General features: G+C 44.5%; 1 protein-coding gene across 1 annotated transcript in view; it reads right to left on the bottom strand.

The window, feature by feature from the left end:
• Positions 1–25,009, bottom strand: part of MRM2 (mitochondrial rRNA methyltransferase 2) — a 141,447-nt gene that overhangs the window by 5,208 nt on the left and 111,230 nt on the right. The window lies entirely within an intron of this gene.

Genomic DNA, 25,009 nt, shown 5'->3' with positions numbered 1-25,009 from the left:
TTCTCGTTGACACTAAACATGCCTATGAGAAATAACCAAGAGAACGTACCGATCAAAATTAAAAACCGGAATTACAAAAACATCGAGCCAGCAATATACTTAATGCATTAAAAGACTAATGACGAGGATTCCTGCGACAAATTGATCGCAAACTTTTCACGTCACGCAAACTTAATGATGGATCAAATAGCCCATCTAAGAACAAAAACAGTTAGACCAAATGGCAACCGCCAGAAACGGTTTAATAGCACCCTAACCGTCATAAAAAAAGAAAAGAGGAGAAGGGAGGACAGATGGAGGAAAAATCCCTCCCAAGAAAATAAGGACTGGTGGAAAGTGATAAAACATACAAAAAAAGCATATGTGACGCCAAAAGAAATTTCTACAATGAGCAAATAAATAAAGCTGGTAATTCCATGAGCAAGTTTTTCCAAATACTAAAATCAATAGAAAAACCCAAGGCATTATTCCACCCTTTACTCCATCTAAGATGGACTGTGACAATGCACAATCAGCCTTCACTGCCAAAGTCAACAGAGCCAGGACCCTGCTTCGGAAGGCTCAAAAACAGCCATTGGATCAAACGGATCACTCAATAGGAGCATCAATCACATGCCAGCAGGGACCTTTCCAATTTAAAAATGTCACCACAGAAGAATTACGGAGAACCCCAACTTCAATGAGACCTACCACATGTGCAGAAAATGCTATTCCCCCAAAACTTATCTTGCAAAACACCAACATCTTTGCGCCACTCCTATCTAAAATAGTGAATGCATCCTTCTGTGATGGACATGTCCCAGAAAGCATTAAATCTGTCACTGTCACGCCTTTAGCAAAGAAACCGTATTCAGATCAAAGACACCCCGGCAATCAGAGACCGATAACAAATTGCAATTTCTTGCTAAAAGTACTTGACAGGATAGCAACTGTCCAACCTCAAACGTATGTGGAATCCAGTAATCCGGATTTCGCACAGCTCATAGTACCGAGACCGCAATGGTGGACCTGCAGTCACACATGCTAAGCATCATGGAAAAGGGGAACACTGGTCTCCTCATGCTGCTAGACCTTAGCACGGCCTTCGATCTCTTAGACCATAACCAACTCAAATTGGCTCTAGCAAAGGTCGCTAATTGCTCCCCAGAAGCAATTAGCTGGTTAGCCTCTTTCTTGTCAGACACAAAATTCAGGGTGCACTTGGGTAACAACTTTTCATTTGTGGAGACAATTAACTGCGGCGTGCCTCAAGGAGCTAGCCTGTCTCCACTACTCTTTAATCTGTACATAAGATTCTTATGTCTGGTCCTTGACAAATTGGGTGCCTTTTTCACCAACTACGCCGACGACACTCAGCTGGTGGTGGAATTCAGCAGGCACTACAAACAGGATAGTGCAAGGGTGGAAGAAGTCTACAAATCCATTGAGAAATGGATGAATAACAACTGGCTATGTCTAAATGCAAATAAGACAGAGCTAATGGGCTTCGGTCCAAGCCATGCCAGAGTCAAACTCAACAGCTCATATCAATCATTCTGCATAAACAACATCCAAATCAAGGTGGGAGACAGAGTAAAAACATTAGAGATATACATGGATTCGTCCACGAGTGCCGAAACCCATGTTCTCCAATTAAATAAGAACGGTGCATACCACCTTCGTCTCCAAGTCAATCCGCTCCTAACTGAGCGAAGACAATTGTTCAACAATAGCCAAAGCCACCATCCTCAACTGCCTCATGTTGGGAGCAAATAAGGGCCATATTGGCAAATGCCAAACTATCCAAAATAATGCGGAAAGGATTATAAAAAGGAAGTCCAAAAAGGAACACATAAGCGAGGATAGAAGGTATCTACACTGGTTAGCCGTTGAGGAAAGTATTGCATTTAAGGCTATGATGCTGACACACAGATTCATCCAGGGGACTGCCCCGTCGTACCTGAAAAGCAAACTGGTCACAAACGTACCAAGATGGGCACTCAGGTCAGACTCAAAAGGTCAAATCAAAATGGCCAGATTCAAAAAGGCTAACGGACTTGAGAAAGCCTTCAAAGCAGCCACAATGTGGAACAACCTTCCCATCTCTAAGACTAGAACAGAAATACACAAGCTTCCGGAGAAAACGCAAGACACATTTTTTCAAATGATAAACCGGTTTTAAAGTGGAGTGAAAGTGATCTCCGGTGCTGAGGAGACCCGCTGCAGTGTTTTTTCCACGCTCATTCCTGGAGGTGTGGCGACTGCGACTGAGCCCTATGCTCAAGTATTCTAATGTTCCATTCAGAAAAGTGGAGTGAAAGTGATCTCCAGTAATCTCGGAACTCGAGGGAGACGAGTGCCGAAGTATTGTGCCTTTTTGAGCTAATTATTTGTCACCTTTCATCGGTTATCTCCCGCAGTCCGCTCAACTAGAGTGCATGGACTACAGACTTTGTCATGGACCCAGTCACCCTGAAAAATTGCAACCTGAGCGATGACGCCGATGTTCGCCACCTGAGAAGCTTTCGTGGGGACCACAACAGTACTTCTCCAATGCGTGGGTTTAAACGCCCGACTGCTACGGACAATGCTCCCACCGCTCTACCTGTCTCGGTGACTTTGTCCTTGCAGCATCAGCACAGCCAGGACCAGATCAACAACAGAGACACACCCCATCAAACTGAAGGTGAGGTAGAGGGAGCAGGTGATTCCGCATTGAACGCCTGCATCATATCAACTAAATTTACAACTGATGCGGTGAAAATTCTTTCTACCAGCAAAATTCAGGACGAGCAGCCTGAGCTCACACCTTCCCCGGTTCTGGCAATCAACATTGAAGAACTGGCACCATTGAGTGGCTTTGAGGCACAGCAAGCAGGATATTCTTTAAAAGCGGCGGCCGACACCTCGTCTTGTATAGGTTGCAATACAGACCCGGCAGAAGACGTTGACCGCGGTAGGACTGACCCGGCCCGTGAGCTGGGCGGGTCTACACTGAGGACAGATCAACCAGGGGACCCCGCCGATCTATCTAAAGCGGGAGATCCTCATTTCCCCAGCGAAATCCTGTTTCAGACAGTAGAAGTGGAGGGAATACTGGGTCAACCCCCTCCCCAGACATCTGTTCTTTGCCTTACGACACAAGCTCTAGTTCACGCAGAAATGGAGGGAGACCTGGTGGCTGACCCCACGTGTCAGGCGAGTCTGAGCCAGAACCAGGATGCCAGGAGGCAGACTTAGTTAGTGAAACCTCGTCCACTGCAAACCAAAACCAGGAAAGTCATGTTTCAGATATGGGGAGTCCCGAGTGTTCTATGAAATCCCTCCCTCTTCGAAAGCCACGGAAGAAAGGTCTACTAACGAAGAAGGGCAAAGAAAAAGTACACCGCCCGCTCTTAAAGAGTAAGCCAGGCAGTCGACCCTGAAATGAAAAAAACAAAAGTAAAGAAATTGTCGCCAAGTAAAACTGGTGTGCACCGCAAAAAGATCTTGCCAAGTCCTCTGCTGTCAAGCGCTCCAATGAAAATCCTCAAAAAGCAGTGCAAAAGAAAACTGGACTAATCTGCTGAATTGTCTGATGCAGACATTTTGGAGGCAGTACAGGAATTTCCTGCAACCAAAGCACGTAAACTGGAACTGCAAATGATGAACAAAGAGCACGTACCTTCATTGTTTGTTTATTTATATAGCGCTCCGGACACGGGAGTAAAAGGGCGCTTAACCCCATCCTCCCACCGTCCGCCCAAGGCATCAAGTGAAAAAGGACAAATTGCAATAACGCCAAAGCTGCTTGATAGGGGGATTGGAGACAACACCCTGGTCGACATACATCATGGAGAGAGTCCCAGTACACAGCCCACGACGCTGGGCCTGCAAGTGGACCAAGATCAGCAGCTGGCCTTCCCTGTGGCACAGAAGTCACCTCTAGCAAAAAGCATGGAGTTGAAAGAAGATCAAGGCCCAGAGGCCTCAACGTTGTCGCCTTCAGGCCGACACAGCGACCTATCCCTTAATTTAGCTTGGGCCCACCAAAGAGACTTACCTATGGAGCAATGCCCACTCAAGGAAAAACCTGTGGAGGTGCCAAACATCCCATCGCCTCAGTCTTTGCAAAGAGACAAAGCCTTACCCACGACGATGCCGACTGCTGGAAAGACAAAGTTCCGAGATCCTTCGATCATCACTCTCAGTCCTGTCCGACGCAGAAATCCATTGGTGTGCACTCCAGTTAGCAATCGACGACCAAGTGAAATTCCTAGTACAGCACCGAAGGACACTCCCTCAGAGAAACCAGATCTGCTGACTATTATGTTAACTGTGACAATCGCACTGACCCGGTTTAGCAAGCTTTACGAGGCGATAAACGACCCTGAAGGACCAGACTACTATCATCGCGATAATGCACTCAAAGCTCATCTTCCTTGAAGGTTATATAACTGCCATGGAGCAAAAATTGGTTGAGCACCAGCTGTCATTGGAAACCAAATTTCTATCCTACCAGGCTTCAGTGACCTCACAGCTTCCAGTGCGATCAGAAAGATCTCAAACAGCAGAGACCGCAACTCAAACATCCCCCGTACCATCCGGGGCAAGACTTTCCTCCCCCCACCGGAGTCTGGTGAACAGAGCCACTCAGTCCAATTCAAACTCAATGGACCAACGGACAAGTGACCAGGCTGATTCCATCTCAGAGAAACCGCTGTGCCACCTACATAAGGGTTCAGTACCCCAGACACCGAAGCTGAAACCAGTCAACCAAGAGCAAATAGTCGTAGTCGAAGAGCTTCCAGATTCCCCACCTAAAACACAGGATCCTGTTGACGCAACCAAAGGCTTCATTTTTTGAAGATATGAAAATAAAGGCCAAAATGGATAACGCCAAAAAGCGACAAGTGACGCTACGTTTAGCAACAAAGGCTCTTCCAGCTGCAGGCCACAACATGCTTGAACAGAGGTCCAGCACTCCGAGTACCTGTAAGGCGTCCTCCAAACTGAAAGCTTGAAAAGGCAACCCTACGCCAGGGGTCGGGTGGTGGACCTGGCGAAGTCACCTGTTACAGACGACACATTTTTGGCAGACCAAGGTCTTATGGACCTAACACATCTTTCCGATGACCAAGACCTCATACCAGCGGAGGCCTCTTCTCAGGTGGTGAGTGAAACGAACAGCTCCCGTCAGACCATGAAAGCGGCGAAACTTCGAGAAAAAGATAAAGCAAACTGTGAAGTGCCCTATAAGACACTTGAGGCCAAATGTAAAGAACTAGGTCACCCAGTTGACTGGTCTTCAATGCCGGACCAACCCTGTAAGTCTCACAAAAAAAACTGTCTCGACGATTCAGTCCAAAGACCAAACCTCTGCAAAAAGGAATGGAACTAGAGACGATTCCAGGCAAACTACAACTGATTCTGCTGGTGGCTCTTGGTTGAGGATCCATCAAAAACGAGATAAAGAGCCGGATAGGCACAAGCCCTGCTGTTAAGACTTGATGGTCGTGTAGATGATGAAACCTCGGTCCCCAAGTACCACACGGGCAAATAAGAAATCACTGCCTGCGCAATCTTTGAGGCCACAAGTGAAGAGTACCGTCAGCCTGGGAACAGGAATTCCGGAAGGACTCCCCTGACCACTGCAAGGCAAGCAATGAAGTTAGGCAATGGAAAGCGATTCTAATCAGACCAATGAAAAAAAGCACACAAGAAAGCTTACCCGAATGCAGGTGGTAGGATGCCCTGGGTGTAGCAAATGGGTAGGGGTCTGTAGTGGCCGGCGGCAGTAGGCGACAGATGGTAATTAAATGGCACTCTAGGTAGATGGTGCACACCTGAATCAGCAGAGAAGCATGAGCATGGTACAATGGCAGGAAAATCCTTAATCAGTCCAGTACACAATCCGAGGTCAAAAACCAGGAGGTAGCGTCTATTGCAGAGGAAATCCAAGAATCAATCCAGAAGACAAGCCAAGGTCAAGAGTTCCAGGTAAGGCAAAAAAATGCAGAAGTACCAAGGAGAGACAAGGAGCGGTCCGTGGAAGCAGTCCATGATCGATTGAGCCAAAGGAACGATAACAATGAAGACGCCAAACAGTACCTGCCGAGAGCAGCTGTGAAGCGCTGTCTGTAGTCCGCTCTATCCATTTGAAATGGTAGCGTGGTCACATGGTCGGATCACGTGACACGTGATCAGCGTCCCTCCTTCCTCTCCTGAGTTACTTCCTGGTCACGTGCCGATGCACGCGACGAGCCCCCAAGCAACGCCGAAAACCATGGTGCAGCGTGGACAGACGCCACGGCACTCGCCACTGGAGGAAAGGAGTCCGCACCGGGCACCGGATCCCCCTATGCCTGCACCGGGAACTGTCGCACAACTGCTGTCGCTGGGTGTGTGGAGGCAAGTGGAAAGCCGGGGGGGGGGGGGGGGGGGGGGGTTGGTTCGTGACTGAGCGTGTGACAGGGGACGTGACACCTGCTCACAAGCCAAAGTCTGTTACACACCCTCTAAAGATACCCACATTTTTTTATTAGAACAAACATCGCGCAATAATGAAGATATGGTTCTAAACAGAAGAACAGGGTTACATCTACTCTTGAATGTTAGAACATTGAGAACCTTGAAAATGGAAGATTTCACACTGATAGAACAGTATCACAGGGAACGGAAAGCAAAGGCGTACTTGCACATAACACCTGTGCGGTGCAGGCCCTTCCATCAGACGCCTATAGCGAGCTTCAGCAGATGGGATTTTGGCTTACTGAAATCAAACGGGCTCAACCGAGAAACTTCTCTGGACCGAGTAGAAAATGGACCGGAGCAAAAAACGTTCGATACACATCTAAAACTGAAGATTTATACAAAGCCTCTAGACTGGGCAAGCAGCCTCAACCACCTGTGGACCAAAAACATAGTCCAATTCACCAACAATCAAAAAGATCAGACTGAGACAACCACACTCAAGCTCAAAAGGAGTAGAATAGAGCACTCCACGAACAGAGTAGAGAGGAGGTCTGAACGGGCCTTTGAAAAGAAGCTTTCTGGAAGACACCCTCTGACTTCCGAAACAAAAATCAGAGAACCTGAGCCCAAGATCCAAGAAAGTGACCCAATGAGAAAAGATGACAAGGAAAAGGCGAAGAAAGGAATATGGGCGTGCTACCTAAACCCCTTGCAAATAAATCCTTGAGATAGCAACCATCCGATTCATCACAGAGGAGCTGGGAAATTACTTTTTATGGCCCAACCTCGTCAGATCATCATCTTCACTGAGAATGGGATCTTGGAATACTAGAAGTCCTATGCACTTAACCCAACTAGGAGGCACCGATTTAGGAGCCTTTGACATCCTTTGCCTGCAGGAGACCTGACTGGAAGAAAAACCTGCACTTGATGGCTTCACGGTCGTAATCTCACCCGCCACTAAGGGTCTACTAGGCTGCCCATCATCTGGTCTCCTTCTGGCGGTGCGTGCTGGCTCAGGGATTAATATTACGAAAAAGATATCTGAGTCTTACGGACAGCTGGTAACGCTTTTAACCTGGGAACACCGTAGAACATCGACTACGAAGTTGGAATTGACTCAGTTGGCCATCATCACTCTCTATTAGAATCCTCAGAGAACAATGAACACACATTTCTGCACGTCAGTGGCAGAAGCTATAGACGAGTTACTTGTAGACTACCAGGTTTCAGACATAATTATCAGCAGAGATTTAAACGCCAAATGTCATAATCCTAGAATGGCCACAGTATCGGAAAACAACGGGTCCCTCGCTGAGGAGAGAGATGTCGTGTGGACTGAATTAATGAATTCACAGAATTTTCACAACACGGCAGCAATTTACGACGATGGCCCACAGATTCCAACGTGGGAAAGAGACACTGCGTTTGCAACTCTATTTCATCTCACATGCACTGCTGCAGTTAATTTCATCCTTCAAGGTTCAAAGAACTGAAGAAAGTGACCACAACTTGCTTATGGCCTGGAGCTCTAGGTGCCCTCAATATCCTTCTTATAAGCCGAACATCGAGGTTAACCAGCAACAGACCTGATTGCGGCTCACGGCCAGCAATATTGCTGACTTAACAAAAAAGTACAGTCTACAATCCCCGAGGAGGGAAGACTGTAGAACAACATCAGCAGTTAATTACCAACCTTTACTACTCACATATAGAATGGGCCAGATTTCCAGACCAAATTCAAGTTTACCAAGAAATCATGGATAAAACAAAGCCTTGATCGATAGAAGGAGGACTCTAAAAGAAAATAAAAAGAATGGCAACAAAGCAAAACACGCCCCAATCTAGAGCGAATTTAGATGCGTAAAGAACTATAAATCGTGGCTGAACAGCCACCGGATCAGTCTCTACTAACACGACTCTGACAAAATGCAAGAAATTGTGAGCAAAAAGAACACCAGAGAATTCTCGACTTTAATAAAAAACCCAGATTCCAGAACAAATGAGACTCTCACAAACTTGGTAGGCGAAATTAAATGAGTGAACTACTTTACGGCCCTCTTTGCACTTACAACAGGACCCTCGCAGACTCTGAAAACTAACATAAGCGCCGCATGGGGAGACAAAGGCGACATCAAAAGAGTCATTCTGAAATTGATATCATCCAGAGCACCGGGTCCTGATGGTCTGACGAACATAGATTTAATATGCTTCCCGGAGGAGTGGACAACTCTCATCAGTCAGATCTTTAGTCGGTGCAATGAACTAAATACAATTCCGACATTGTGGACCTCGGCAGTGGTGGTACCAATTTTTAAGAAGAGTACTAGGGGGGACCCGAGCAACTACCGCCCTATTACCCTGCTAGACATCATCGGCAAGGTTTTCGCATCTCTCCTCCTTGTAATATTTGAAGCATGGGCCAGATTCTCCCCTTGTGCTGACCCCTTGCAAACGGGTTTCCTGAAAAAACGCGAGCACATCGGTGAATATTATGCTGTTAAACATCATCAAAAGCAAGATCAGAGCTGGCGCCCGAGAGTGTTCTTAGCTTTTATCTATTTAACCCAGTCGTTCGACTGAGTGGACCGGGAGAAACTCTGCCAGAAGCGCGTAGCTTGGAAGTGCCCACCATCCATCTTGGGCCCCTTAATCGCGCTACACACCAATACAAAAATGTGAGTTTGGCTTAGTCAACAAGGCCTTTTGTCAGCCGAAATTCCCTCGAACAGGGGGGTGAAACAGGGTTGCCCCTTGGCTCCCGCCCTGTTTATTGATGTTATGGGGGACTACAAAGACTCAGCGTCAACAGTTCGCTCATTTCCACCACCAAATTGTAAATTCCAGTGTCTCATGGCTGCTCTACGCCAACGATTTGATACTGTTGGATCAAACACCTATTGGGCTCCAAAGGCAACTGAACAACCTGGCGAGTTACATTGAACAAAATAACTTCGAAATAAACAAGAGCAAGATGAAAATCCTGACCTTGGAGAAATTTACAAAACGAGGTGATAAACCGAGCTGGTTTTTGGGCGGTTCTAAAATCGAATCGGTCTTCCACTTCAAATATTTAGGAGTTACGATCGATTGCTCCAAATCGGACACTCACATGCAAGAAGTCCTTTGGGACAAAATGCGCAACCTCACTGTGCAAGCTAGAGCAATCAAACAATTTGGAAGGTTCTGCCTGCTGCCCGCAATTCAATTCTATAAAACCAAAGTGGTACCATCGATTGTCTACGGGATGGACGCATGTCCTGCCATCCCAACAACAATATGGCCCAAGTTAGAAGGTCAACATCCGTCACAGCTATCAGGTGCGAATTAGGCTCATCTCCCTGTCAGCTATGGTCGATCATAACAGTTTGCAGCTATACAGAAACATTTTGATGTCGGACAGCCCGCCAATTTACCGACTGATTGCCAAAGAGGCAAAAAAAGGAATCTGTCGGATGTTAAACACCTGGGTAACTATGAAAAAGCAACAGCTAGAGACTAACCTGGACTGAAGAAGTCCTAGTATCTAACCCCCAGAGTGTGAAAAGAAAATGGACGATCTAGATTAGATCAACACTCAAGAAAGAGCAACAAGTAACAAACTGTTAAGACACCTACCTCCAGCCACTAGAAACTCAAAGGAAACTATGGCTTACTGTTACGCCCACCTGGCTCCCACAGAGGCGTCAATCGGAACTGGACAGCTGCGGTCTCCACCAATGTGACGCGTAGGGCCGAGATGACGGACTGGACTGGCCCACCTAGCCCACCCAGCTTGGCCCGTAGGAATATTCTTCTGCAAATGGAGAAAGGGAATTAACCACCCGTGGAGTAGAGCGTAAATCCCCCAACCCCCCCTGTTCTCCCCACAGATCGCCTTTGATGTCCCTTCTTATAGTCTCACCTGACGGTTTGAAAAGATGAGCTCTCCATCCTGCATTGAGCGCAGGGGTGCGTTGATAACCAGTTGCTTCACTGGATCGAAGGAATTGGTGAGTTCCAGAACAATATTGACTCCGAGATTCCCGGCAAGATGCCGTAAGTATAAATTCGTAAGAGTTCAAATGCCTGACTTTCACTCTTGTCCGATTCCTTGCAGGTTGCAGCTTGACCCTAATGAAGAGTTCCTTGTGGCAACAGGTAGTATTCTGGTAAGGATTTGTATTTTCCAACACAGTTCGATAAAATAATGTCAATATGTAACCTGTTGCTTTCTCCCTTATTCAGGCGCTGAGAGAAAGTGGTGGAATGTGAAGATGCTGCGAAGGCCGGTGAGTTCAGTGCGGCGCTGCAGCAGGAGAGGCGACGCACATAAAATAACTTCTTTCTTCCAGCTCAAAGGCGCGATGGATCGAGAATTCAGGTAAGGATTAAAAGGTATTGCTCTTGTTCTAACCTTTTCTTCTTTCTCCCTTTTTCTAGGACCTCCAAACTCGAGGCGGGTGTGGAAGAAGGCTGGATGCAGACTTGCAGGCACGGTGAGCGTTACGCTGCTGGATGCAAAATAACGCGAAGCGTGTGCTGCTCTTCAGGCGTGGTTTAAATAGTCCCCAAAGTAGTCCAAGGTAATTATTCCTCCCCAGCCCCGCCCGAGTAAAAAAATAGTCCCTAAATAAAGTAGTCCCTTCCAAGCCTCTTTTGGCTTGGAGCTCTTGCAGCATGGTCTGCATCAGGTAAGTTTTAATCTATGAGGACTGACCCTCCATATGAGCCTGGCGCCATAGGCGCCAGGACTGAACCCAAATAGCCCCTAGCAGGGGTTGTTGGGCTTGCTTAGGATAACTTGATGCTTGCTTCCGGGGTTGCTGGACGTGGTCTGGGTCCCCGGGGGTAGGCATCATGACACTTACATCAGCAAATTCCCAGACAAAAGGCAAAGGGGCATTTTTATGAGAGCCCGATTGAACCTCCTTTTGACACATGAAATCCTGGAGATAAGATCACTGTCAAATTCAAATGATTGCAGACTATGCCTAGAGAAACATCATACGGAAACTGTAAGAAATCTATTGATGTCCTGTCTGGCCACACAAGGAGCTAGCGTCGCATATCTCCAACCTTTGTTCGCGGACTCTAACCTTTGAGAAGAAGAGACCTGGTGGGTCCGCCTAATTTCCGTCAAAAAGACCAAATGGACCATCGTGGCAGCAAAGATCTTAAAAGTCGCCATGGAGAAAATAGAAGCTTTATGAATTTTATTAGAAGGAAAACCTTCATGGACCTAATATTTCATAATTCCTTGTAAACAATTGACTACACACAAGTAAATAAATAAAATAAAATTTAAAAAAATAAACCGGTCCTAAGAAACTGATACCCCGAATGACTTACTGAGTGCCTTGTGCTGTGATTTTATGTGTTTTGTCCCTATGTTTAAATGTCAGCGCCCTGATGCTTGAGAGCTGCTGACACTATATAAACAAACAAATAAAACAAATGAAATAAACATATTTCTGTATGAGAACAAAAAGGTGGAACACTGGTCAGTTGTTCCCTTGCCAGATTGAAAGTCCGCCTGTAGTGTACTAATGATCTTATTTTCCCTGGCCCAAGCCTGTATATGCTCCAGAATCACTTTAGCAAAATATTTCCCTGAACTATCCAGCAGAGATATGCTCCATCCCCTTTTTTATTTTTTTTAATAGATGAACAACATCTATACTAGACACCAGGAGTCTGGGACATAATTGAGTTTAATGCATGCTTTAAAGAGTCTCCAGAGGAGAAGTGCCCAGACCAATAGTTGTTCTCTATAAATGTCTATTGGCACCATATCAGGTCCTGCTGCCTTTCCAGCCTTCTGTGTTCTAATGGGCACTTCCACATTTGCAGTATTAAACAGAGGCCCATTATGTACAGCCTGAGGTGAGGGGTACATTAATCCCTGTATTTCTGTAATGTAGAAAAGGGATTTATTCAGGCCCCAGGCTATAATGCTACATTGTATACTAACATCCCCTTTGACCTAACTGCCTGACAACTTCCAGAAAGTAACACTATCTCTACTTTCCAAAGCTGCTGCTATGCGGTCCCATATAAACTTAAGATGGCGTTTATTTTTTTTATCCTCTTATATTGGGACCTCTTTGTACAGAGTAGGTCCCTATCAATTAAGGGTCCTTGTTCCAATACAGCTACCAGGGATTCGTTTGCAACAGCAATACATTCTTGGTCTTACCATTCAACCTTGATCAGTGCCCTATGCTCGACTTGGTTACTGGAGTAGGTGACAAAGGGAGTAATATGCTCAGATATTTCCCGATACTGATGGAGTCCCCATCTTGAGCTCCCTCCTCACAAAAGTTCTCAATGTGGTGCAGTATTGCATCACAGAAGCAAGGTCTAAAGTCACTTTGATCCAGTTTTTCCCATCTGATGCCCCTATGTGCATGTCCAGTAACGGATGAGGCCTGGTTTGGTGCAACCAGTCATGAGACCAACAGTCAAGGTCCTGTAGTTGCATCTATGCTTTTCCAGGATTTTGAACTTAGTTATTTTCTCCCAAGCCCCAGCGGTTAAAATCAATTAATGTTGAACCCCTAAATCCAATAACTGTATTGTTTGCTGGTTGATTGTTTGCAAGACGCCCATTACATGCTCTTAGCTCGAGATCGTACAGGATTCTGATGGTATCAATTGCTAATTTATGCATGTTCTTAGGCTGGGAAGCTACTAGGGGCAGGATCTTCCAGGCCTCATCTTGGTGTTCCCATATCGTCTCAAGCTCCCGTAGTGGTTACAATTGTATGTTGAAATCCCCTGTAACTAGAACAAGGGCATTCTTTGATTTGGGATTTTGCCTCTGTTAACACAAGGTCATGGATTCCCCTCATTACTGAGATGGTATTATATATGTTAAATATTGAAATACTTTGTCCATCTGGAGTGGTAGCTAAAAGATGTTGGAGGTCACTGCTGTTAGTTGCACTAGGGTCTATCTTCCAATTAAGGGCTGAATCAATCCAGATAAGCAACCCACCACTAGGGCGTCCGCTAGAACCTTTTTGGGCAGGTTTGTGGAAAACCTGAAAACCTTGCAGTTCTACCATTTCCATAGCCAATGTTTCCTGAAGGAGTATAAGCTGGTACTGTCTGATAAAACTAATCCAAGACGGTGAGGACATATGCTATAAAAGGCTCGCTATGTTCCAGGAGAGAACTCCAACAGGATGTGGTTGGTCATTCATCATAACACACAATGTATGTCAGTCTATACCCTCACACCCTTCACCCTCTGTGGCCAGACTGGCATTTCTTGTTTTGGCGCTATTCAACATAGTTGGTTTGGTGGGAGACCCTTTTCTACCTTCTCGTTTGTCCTCGATATCCCCTGCTTGGCCACGGGCTGGAAGGTATGCCCTCAGGAAAATAGCAGAGCCCCTTGGTTGATATGTTCTATAGTCAATAAACAGTAATCCTTCAGTCAAACGGCTATTAGAGGAAAAAATGTGAATACAATCAGAAGAACAATCCATCCCTCGTTTGAATACACATTTAACTATATGTTCCAGTATTAGGGAAGCACACCTTTTTACACTTCTAATCCAGTGTATGCATTTATTTGTCAGGGATGCTTGGCTTTCGCAGGAGTCCACAGGTAGCCTAGGAACATTATGCATAACCACAAATGGATGGCCCATGGTAGATTGGATGGTACCCGTTCATGCTGCCTCCCCAGCTGTATTCACCTCAATCTCATCACGATTCTGCTGGCCAGATCTTTGGATGTACTGGGCCACATGGGAATCTTTTGCATCAATGATCGGCCTCAAATGGTTAAGAGATGGCACAAAGCCATTAAGCAGGGGGCCGGTCTGGCCTATTCGGCCTGTCCGACCGTCTAGTTGGGTTTGGCACATTAGATATGGTGTTGGGTTTTAGACCTTGTGGCTGCAGGTTATTTGGAGTCTGGGTTTGTCCACAGGTGATACTTTCCCCTACATCATTAGTGCTTGCCCTGAGGTTCTTTTTCTTGGTGGTTTTGGCAGTTGGAATTCCTGCAACTGCGTTAATTTAGGCCTTTTGAAGACTATTAATAGCAGCTTTCCACCCTCGTTTCTTTTGGCCCTGAAGGCTGCTGCCTTGCGCAATAGTAGTACCCTGGGATTTCAGTAGTGGGGGCACACTAACACTTGGGACGCCATTATCAACTATGCTAAACTCCTCTACTGGCTGATTTTGTATTCCGTGGGAGCCCAGTGGCGAAAATCTATTAGACAGTGTGATGTTCGGGTCTATTTCAATGGTCCCTAATGGATCCTGCAGTACATTGTTTATGCGACTGTTGACTCACACGCAATTCAATTTAGCAGCTCCATCTATACCAGCAGCTGCAGCAACCATCACGCAACCATCACCGCAACATGCTGCAAGTGCACTTCTATAATGATACAATCAGTTAGCCCTGTGTGCACAGAGATGTTAACGGGCAACAAAAAATTCCTACTGCCCTCCTGGCAATCCTTTTTTATCAATCTCGAAGGGCTTTGGTGGGTCCTTAGCCTCTTTTGACAGTCTACTTCTTCCTAACATTAATATTGTTGAGGCTGCCCATTGGGTGTAACTGAGGGGTAAGGGCACAAGCTATTATTTCTATCTCAGCCCCATCCACAAAACAATTTGAGACGTTATTGCCCAAGTTAATATTAGCTTTTCCAACGGTCCTTGCCACACCCCTTCCATTAGTGTCTAAACAACTAATGTCTTGTATGAGGTCCTTCATTTCTGTCATCAATACATTGACGTCTTTTATGGGGCCAAACATTTTTGAGATCTTTATCTTTCTGTTTTCGGGCGAGACAGAGGAAGTTGCTGTCCTCTATTCTGCGATGGGAAATGCAAATCCCAATGCCCAACACCTAATACCAAAACCAAGTTACAAAGTGCAAGTGCAGCTGCCAAATACCAAGTACCAGGTACAAAGTGCAAAGTGCAATAAATAAGGAAAAATGAGGAAGCACAAAGATACATTAAAATGTTTGCTACAATTACACAATGTTATGTTTAAAAATGGTTGCACTATAACAATTTAAAAACACTCAAACTTGAAACTAAAATGATGTATTTTAATAGCAAAGTGACAAGTCCAAGAAAAAGACAGAATATCCGTTGGATGATAGCAGCCAGAACAGCTAAGGCGGTCTTAACAATTATTAGTCCCAGTCGCCCGTGGGTAAGGAAATTCGGGCGGCCTAGCTAACAGATGCAGAGAGTTATGGAACAAAGTGGTGCACAAGCAGGGGACACCCGACTAACTTAAGTGGCTACCCTAGTCCGTCTGATCGCCCTCCTCCATGCTCGCCACAAAGCTGTGAACCAGACCGATCGCGGTTTGATTTACCAGGTGGTAACACAATCAGTTGGTCAATCAAATATATGCACAATTATGGCTGGTGCTATCCACCGTCTTTACAGATTGTATGACATGTATATAGTTCTGGCATTTAGTAGACATAAAGAGCAATAGGCAAGTTCTAAACTTAATACTATGGCTCTAAAAACAATAAAACCAGCCTCTGCTGCAATACAATGCTACAATACTCCACAGCAGAGCCTGCACAGCCGTGAGCCGTAGCAATGCATATAGACAATTCGAAGGAGAGGCAGGGAGGATAGTATTCTCTGTATTCCCTGTGTGTTATTAGAGTGCCAGTAATTTTGTCCTTGCGCCACCAATCTCCCTACTCCTCACAATCCTCGCAATAAATTATCTTTCAATTTCACAATTAGTGTTCACAGACCTACCTGTCTGCCTGCTGCTCCTGCCACACACCCAAGCGCTTCAGCTCGCTAGTTTGTTTTCTAGTGATTGTGTTCATCCTTGCTCAGTAAATCACAGTCAGAAAAAAAAGCAAAAACTCCCTGGCAGCCTACCGGCCAGCCTACCGGTCAGCCAGTGCTCCTGATAAGATTTTGAGGTGGGAGTATTTTACGCATGATTTTTCAAATTAGAGCGTAAATGCAATTTCAAGAGAGTAAAAATGAGTTTTCTCCTCTGCAAGAGAGTAAAACGTATCCAACATACACCCAATGCATACGTAAAATCAGACCCGTAGCCCAAAAGAGTTGTAGATCAAAGTTGTCTGGCTTGGCTTGAACGATTTTATTACACTTGTGGAAAATATTCTGCCATAAAATAACTTACAAGTACCTGGTACTTACACAGCTTCATTTCCAAAATTCTAGAGCCTAGAAACTCTGTTAAGAACTACTATAGATTTAGACTGATGTATTGCCTGCAGAGGGAGTGCGAGTAAGCAATTGTTGGCATATGATTTACTTACAGGAACTTACACACATAATCTTAGCAAAAATCACAAACTGCTAATCTACCTTTCCCGCTGTCTGCTGCAGGAAATTAATGTGGATCGCCAGACACTAGTCAGCAATATCACTTCAAATAACCAAAAAGTGCATGCAAGCTGAATTGCATTATGGTAGGCATATTTATATAGTTTTACTGGATTATTGTTTGTGTACAAAGCCAAAAAACATAATTCTGGCAATTACAGTTAGGAAGAAATGCAGGCAAGTGCATAAGGTGAAGACTGGTCCCAAAGCCCCACTTCAACACTAAAGTGTGTGATCCTGGACAAATACTTTTGCCACTGTGCCTTTTTAGCAAAAATAGAAATTGCTACTACAAGTGATTTATTTCCAACTAGTGCATGGGAGACGGCAGAGGGATCTGGCCATTTGGGGTTGACCAGCAATAAACATGAGGTGAAGTGACACTTGAGGCGAAAGTGACCGATGATCCCTGTGCTTCGACGGTTTCCTCAGGATGTGGCCAAAGGCTGTGCATGCTGAATTGGTAGTCGTATAAATTAGAATGTTCCAATGACGCTAGTAAGCCGGGGTAAATTACATGGCTATCGACAGTTCAAATGGAACCGGTTTATTCTGCTCTCACTCATGTTGTTAAAGTATGCATGCGAACCATATGTAATTACGCTCAGGGTCAAAGGGCTCAGGCCAGCTGTGACTTGTAATGAATGTCTGTATACAAATGTTTAACTGTGTGATGATGTTATGACCTAGCAGGGACAAATCACAAGAAGAGGCGTGCTACGAATAAAATCTGAAGATGGTAGTTAAGATAACAAGTGGCCAATGAGAATAGGAGAAAGATGGGATTTCTTTGTATAGGTTTTGTCCAATCACATGTGGGGATTAGGGGGGATAGTAATAAAATATATGGGAGTGTTCCAACTGTTGCCAAAATGTATATAATGTCTCAACTTTTGTGGTTCGGTGAGACTCTGGTTAGTTTGACTCAGCAGGGTCATCTAGCCCCTCCCCGGACGATTGTACAATAAACTTGCTTTATGTACAGACGTGCACTCATTCCTTAAGTGGTGGGCCTGCTTTAGGTTAAGGTGATTAGGGGCAAACCCATACATTTGACGAGCCAGGTAGGAGCTCAGGCTTTCCAAGATGTTGGGGGTCTCCTGTCCACAAAACTCGGCTGCAGCGCTTCTCTGAGGGGTCCAGTCTTCCGTACACAGTGAAAAAGAGAGGCTTTACAGGCGCCATATTGGTTAAAGGCCTGTTTGTTCCCTGGAGGCGTGGTAACCAATTGACGGGGCACCACATAGGAGCGCTTCAGGTTCAGGTGAGTGCACTTTTGGGGGATAAAGCAACAGGGGACATAGGCAGAAAAGAGGGTTTTTCTTTGATTTAAGGAGTGTATGTGTGGAGTTAGCTGAGGTTACGAGGATTGAAAGGGTGAATGCTTTGAAGGAGTGAGTGAACTGTTTTTTTTTTGCAAGTCCTTTGTATATATTTTTACCTAGTTTGTTATTTTATAGATGTGAGGTAGTATCCTACCCAGCACGTCCATTATGAGCTTTGTTCTGATACACTTCAGTTTGCTTGTCCGGTTGGCCGGAGCCCTCATCTTACTTTTCATGGTTAGTCGAAGTAGTGAAGGGGTATCTTCCTGTAGTCAGGAAACTATGGCGTTGTATTAGAGAAGACCGTACTAGTAATGAAGAGTGCGAGAGCAGTGGTGTTGTAGTGAAAAACATTGCGCTCCTTCTATGCTCAAGTGAAGAAAATATAGGAGATGTTGGCTGGCGTGTGTTTTTTGATAAAATGCAGTCTTTAGTGGAAGTCTGAGATGTAAAATTAAAGCAAGTAGCCAAGCGAGGTGATTGCGGTAAGAGCGAGTAAGGCAAGCGATTGTGGGGAAAAGATTAAGAAATCAGGAAGGGTAAAAAAGGGGGGTTCTTTGGGTGGAGGTTTTGTGACGCATGTTCGCGTTTGGTGTTAATTTTTGGGCGCATTGGGTTGGAGTATGGTGACGCAGCTGAATCATTTGTGTCAGGTACTTCCTGGCTATAAGGCAAAGATTCAAAAATACCATTGTGAATGGCTGTGGAAAACGCTCAATTCTTGGCCTATCAAGGGGATCTAGGATTGGAGACCTACAAAATTGACAAGGCACAAGGGTTCAAAGTTAAAGAAGCAGTTAAACATCTTCGAGCTATGGAGGATGTATGAAAAAGGCGGCAAGGGCCATAATGTTAAAATCTCAGAAGAGGGGACGAAAAGGAGAAATGAGTTACTGTAAAGTTCTTTCTATAGATTCTTCTGCCGCAGATTCCTCATCAGATAGATATTCATTCCAACATCAGATGCTTGGTAAACAATTTGACCAGGGACGTATGAGTGCTATCCTTTATCGCCCGTAGAATGCTATACAGACCCCGTGTTTGAACCTCCATTTTTCCCAGTGGCCACTTCAGTGGATGCGAGAAGGACACAGGTAACTCCTCCATTAGCTACAATTTCTAGAAATTGTGACATTGAGGAAAGTGGAAGGGTAACTCCTTCAATGATCAGGGTTGTAGAAGGGTTGAGCACGGAGAGGAGAAAGGGAATAACTCCCCTGACTGCTATGTTAGCAGAGAGATTAAGGGTGGAAGAGCGAGAGAGAGTGAGGCTCGCAGCTAGAAGAGCAGATGATGGGTTGAAAATGAGGGAGAACTAGGAGATTATGCCTTTTTCTGCTCGCAGAGAGGATAGGTTGCGAAATGTAGTAGCGACACAGGAGCAGGACAAATGGAAGAAGCACTGAGGCTAGCAGAGGAAGAGGTAATGCTGTTATGGCAACAGAGAAATGAAGAGCAGGAAGAAGTGACTAGAGAGGCAAAGATTGTAGAGGGAGGAAGGTGGAGGGCATGTACAGGTTCTTGTTAGGTTGGATAAACAGACTGTCAAAGAGGTCCGATGTGGAGAATAGGAATATTTACATGGGTACAGGATTCGAGCGGGAAGAACAAGAGCCGGAACGCTACGGTAGTGCCAAGTATGCTTCTGTGCCTGTAGAAGTGTCAGGGCATGTGATAACAGGTTTAGGAGACGAAGGGGAATGGGAATCTGATGTCGAGCAGGGAGAGCAGAGTGTTGCAGCCCCACCTCCCACACCAGTAGCAGCGGCAGAGTACGCCATGGGGTCCTAGGACATGCCATGGTACTCGCATGGCCATTTTAAGTAGCAGGGGAGAGATGGGGGAAGCCCCAATAAAAGCAGGTGCAACTGTTTTTGTTTCTCCAGAAGGGTCTGAGAAAGGTGTATTATGTCCCAAGGTCACACATGGACTGGACTCATTTGATGAAGGCACTCCCTTCGCTCACTACAGGGGCGGGGAAGTGGTTTTTTGCATTCGAGAAATACACTGCCAGTGTCATGTTGGCCATGGGGGACATTAAAATCTTATTCATGGCTCTGAGGGAGCGGTCAGATGAACTTTGGAGGAAAGAGGGGTATCCAGGAGTTAAGTTGGATACAATGCCCATTATGGAGCAGCCCAACAATTCAAGGGCGCAGCTGCGTGGGCCTCTGCGGATTATGTATCCTGATATACTGGACATAAATTCTATTTGAGCAAAAACAATGAAGTTGGATGATCCTGCCGCACACATCCAGTTAATTTAGGAGATGTGGAGGCAGAGATGGGAGAAGCATGGGACAAAAATGTGGTGATTTTTTTGACCAGATGCTAAAAAAGTCTCCCCAAGGAAGTCCAGCACGATCTAGATAAAGTGGTAGGGATGGAGGCTAAGAGTTGACCAGAAATTCAGGCACATATTGTGCATTTTTGTAAAAGGAGGGAAGCGAAGGACAAGGAAAGTATAGAGCAGGCACAAAAGGCAGAAGCTGAGCTAGTTCAGAAAAGGCTTGTGAAAATGTGTTTGGAATGGGCAGTGATTACCAGCTCTATGGACGGACAGCAGGGACAATTGGGACAACAGGGACACAGTGAATCAGGTATGATACAAGGGTAGATGGACAGGTATGCCCCCAGTCCAAGGCAAATGAGGGGGTTTCCGAAGGGTAGCAGAGTATTTTCAAGAGGAAGTGGTCATTTGGCAGGTTTGGAGGAATGGGAGCCCAGCTTAATGGGCATGAACTCAGACTAATTTTAAGACAGCTTTTCATATCTTATACGACCTGTAACCATGAAAGGTGTTCTTTAAAGATACACCACACATTAACATCGAATTTAATGATGCATATACCGTGTGCAATACTTGAGGAACAAGTGTTCATAGGGTCTGCAAGATGATCCAAGACCAGAAAATTGTGCTTTCCTGTTCTGGCAGATCGGCCGACCACAAATGTCAGCTAGCAGCCTTTTTGACTTCACACCATTAGGTGTTATCTGAGAGCAGCCTTTTAACCTCACACACAAAAGTGTTATATCTGATAAGGATTCAAGAATAAGAAATTGACAGACGCGAACAGAAGCATCTTGCACATTTGCAAGGCCCACAGGGTTCAATGTAAAAAAAAAAGTTAACAAGTAAGAAAGTTATCCCTCGATAACAGACAGCCGTCTAAGATAGCATTGCGATGCTGCGATGTTGCAGAACTTCACAAATGCCAGAATACAGTAAAGGCATTTACTAAACGAGTACAGAGATCTCACTTTGATGTGCAAAAGCCCATCTAACGTAGTTTCAGATAGGAGTTCTACCTCGAACGATAGCGTATAGTATGGTGTAGCGTAACTTAATGAGAGATATAGGTTACCCATGCTGTTAAATTAAAACCACCACTTGTTCTAGTAATTACACATTCAAATATTCTCTTTGCCCACATGGCAATCTTGTTCATAGGTGTGATGTTATGTTATATCTACTTTTACATTAGCTTGTTTAATGAGAATAAAAATCCTCAGAAGATAGGGGGCCATATTCAATGCATTAACACGATAACTCCTGTGTCAAGTGCAATTCATAGCAAAGTGTCAGAGTGGTATCTCTTTGAGTCTAAGAACTTTAGAATGTGTGGCTGTATATGTTTAATCATGTTGATGAGAGCACATGAACCTAGGCATACCTGTCTTTTAGTGCTGGGACACAGCCTAGGGTGAGGTTTGACATGAGTGACTGATGACCAGGCGTCTGTTTTCACAGCCTCAAAAGAGGTGGAATTAAGAGGCTCATGGTCACGTATAATCCTAGACAATCAAGACAGGTGGCACTACAGATGGGACTTCTTAGAGATGACCGTGCATTGCTAATAATAAACTCATGCCCCAGTCACGATAAACGGACCGGGCAAAAATATTTTTCTAAAAAGCTTTTTAAAAAATAAAAGAGGTTAGATGGGTACAGAAGAAGGCCCATCAGGAAATCAATATTCCCATCCATTGCAGAACGGCAGTTTTTTAAAACTGAGGGGAAATTTGAGAAAAAAACACACTGCAGCCCTGCAGGTGTTACAGAATGCAGAGTCCACCAACTCATCGAATCATTCCAAAGACTAAGCGACACACTTCCTGGATAGAGGTCCTGTAAGACTCTGGGTCTGATATTTCCATATTTGAATAAAGATACACGGCACTGCTGGAGCATGCAAAGGCACACAGAAATGCACAAATATAAATACACCCATTGGGCAGACATTAGCAAATAATGAAGTGTATTTTATAACCATCCGGCTGGAAGGTGAATATCCCAAAGAGATTGAAGCACTGTTTTGGCCACAGTTACATATCCAATATAAAGGACTTTTTAGCATTTCAAGATTGCCCACCATTCTATGTGACAACTAAACAAAGGGTGTACCCTTTCTACTTCTGTTTGGAACCACAGAGATTTAGGGTAGACAAATACTTTAGTCTCTAGAACTGTCCACTAATATATTTACAAAGAAATTAGGTTTCTTTTTTGTTGAAATCCTATGGATGAATCAGCCGCTGAGTGCAGATTACCACCCACTTAATTAATGTACAGGGTGCTTCTAAAACATATATTCGTTTTATTACTTGAAAATAAAGAATAAATATCTAAGCAGAAAGAAACTTTAGATCAACAAGGAATTGTGAAAAAGTGCAATCATATATTTTCAACAATTGGTATAACAAAAAAATCAACATAGTGCATATAGTTGGGTACAGTTTACAATGATGAACATGTATGTGACACAAGAACCAAGAAGTGAAGAAGTAGTGATGCCTGCCTTTTCAAATGAAGTGAGTGGGGAACTACTACAAAAATATGCGCAAGACTGGGCAGCAGTGCAGCTGTTTAAAAACCATGAGGGGCATGATCTGGAATGCCCAGTGCATGTAATTGCAGTGCTGAAACCACCCCACCACAGAGGCAGTATCCAGTCAAGCCACATGCAACTGCCCACATGCAAACCATAGTGGAGCAACTAATGAACCAGGGGGTAATTATAAAGCAAGCCCACATAACAGTCTGGTGCTGCCCGTTTTAAAACCTATGGTACTTTCGTTTTATTGTGGACTTCAGAATTTTTAATGCACATTGTAAGACAGAGGCAGTCCAAAACCAACGCAGTTCTGGACTTCTAGCCAATTTACATAGATACTATAAAACAAACCTTGATCAAGGCGATGGGTATTTCACACAACCTTTAAGTGTAGAAAGCCAGAAATAATCTGCATCCACTTTTAAGGGAACACATTTCCAATTCACTAGAATAATGCAGCGGCATAAGAATTAGTCCAGCACATTCTCAAGTAGAACACAGAGTTTGCTGGCAGACATTCCCACCTGTTGGCAATATGTAGATGACATTTACATCATCCATGAGAATCTCAATGAACACTTGCAACAAGAAGACGTAGTCATTCACACATGAGGGTACCTGATTAACTTCAAGAAATCAAGAATAGCTCATCGTGAGGTTACCTTGTTAGGATTCACTCTTACAGATGAGGGCAGAGACTGGTCAGCAGATGTTCTTGAGAAACGTGCTAGGATACGACCACCTAACATACTTAGGCAATTGCAGGCCATCTTAGGGCTTTTGAATTTTGGCAGATCTTATGTGTCCAATTTTGCCAAGCTAGTGAAACCATTGTATGCTTTGATCAAACCAAATTTTAAAGCAGCTCATTGGTTGCCAGAGCACACTCACATTCTGCACCATGTGTACTCATTAATGACTCAAACTGGTCCTTTGCAAGAAAGAAATACAGAAAAAGACTCTGAAATAAGACTGCATAATCTAGGGGAGACTAAATCAAATGCATATAAGATCACATGTATATTGCACACCTGAACTAAGTTTTACACCTGAGGAAAATATTATTTCTTCAGTTCAGATGATCATTCAGAAAGAAAGGCCGTTGGCAGTGAATATAACTATACACATACATACACCTTTAGCTCAATTTGAGGCAGCCACAAAAGCTAGCGTGCCCAATGCAAAGGCATTAGATACTAGATGGATTCAATGGTCAGCATCTCAACATGCTCCAGATGTAAAGTATGATTAGATTATAAAGCAGAATTGTAAAGAATGAAATGAGTGGATTGACTTGGACAATAGATACAGAACCAGAGGCCTCGCTGCCTGACATGCCATTGTTCGATTTTTTCCAAATAATTTACTGGGAGGCTCTGCCATACCAGCGGTTGGAACATGTTCCAAACATGCATCTGCATTTGCAGCAGTGGTAGCACATTTTACACATGAAGAGGCATTTATACATACTGATGTTGCAACAAAGCATCTGGGAGACATGTCTGCCTAGACTGCTGAATTGCATGGATTGTTGCTTGCAATGCGCAAAGCAGGCTCAGTGAAGCCCACACTAGTAGTCTCCGATTCAGATTACGTCGTCAGTGCTTAGAACACTGATTTGCCTTGGTGGATTCAAAATTACTTTAGAGACATTAGGCCTAAAACTATTGCTTCCAGGCAACTCCGGAAACAAGTGTGGGACCTTAAACAGACTTACCCTTTGTCATGGGTGTTGCACACAAGAATACATACCAAAGGGCACATTCATAGCATTGGCAATGCATTAGCAGATAAATATGCCAAAGAGCACATAGTGAGAAAAACAGTATCAGACATAACTCGCTCAGCAACTGCAATGGATGAGGAAATAAAAGAAGCTTGTTTGGGTATTATACCCAGGCCAAAAGGTTTCCCCAAGTAATTATATTTATGACATTGAGAATAATAAAACAGTAGTCACAATTTCTATGAAAAAGGGATCCTATTCAAAGATTAATCCCTAATAGAGCACACAGGGAAAAGCTACACATACTGGACTACCCATTTTGGGGTTACTGCAACGCCACA

Source organism: Ambystoma mexicanum, chromosome 2q, assembly GCF_040938575.1.
Source record: "Ambystoma mexicanum isolate Mex_15411 chromosome 2q, UKY_AmexF1_1, whole genome shotgun sequence".
In the NCBI taxonomy this organism is placed as follows: domain Eukaryota; kingdom Metazoa; phylum Chordata; class Amphibia; order Caudata; family Ambystomatidae; genus Ambystoma; species Ambystoma mexicanum.
Note: the sequence above shows the minus strand (reverse complement) of the source record. Positions and strands in the feature narration are given on the sequence as shown.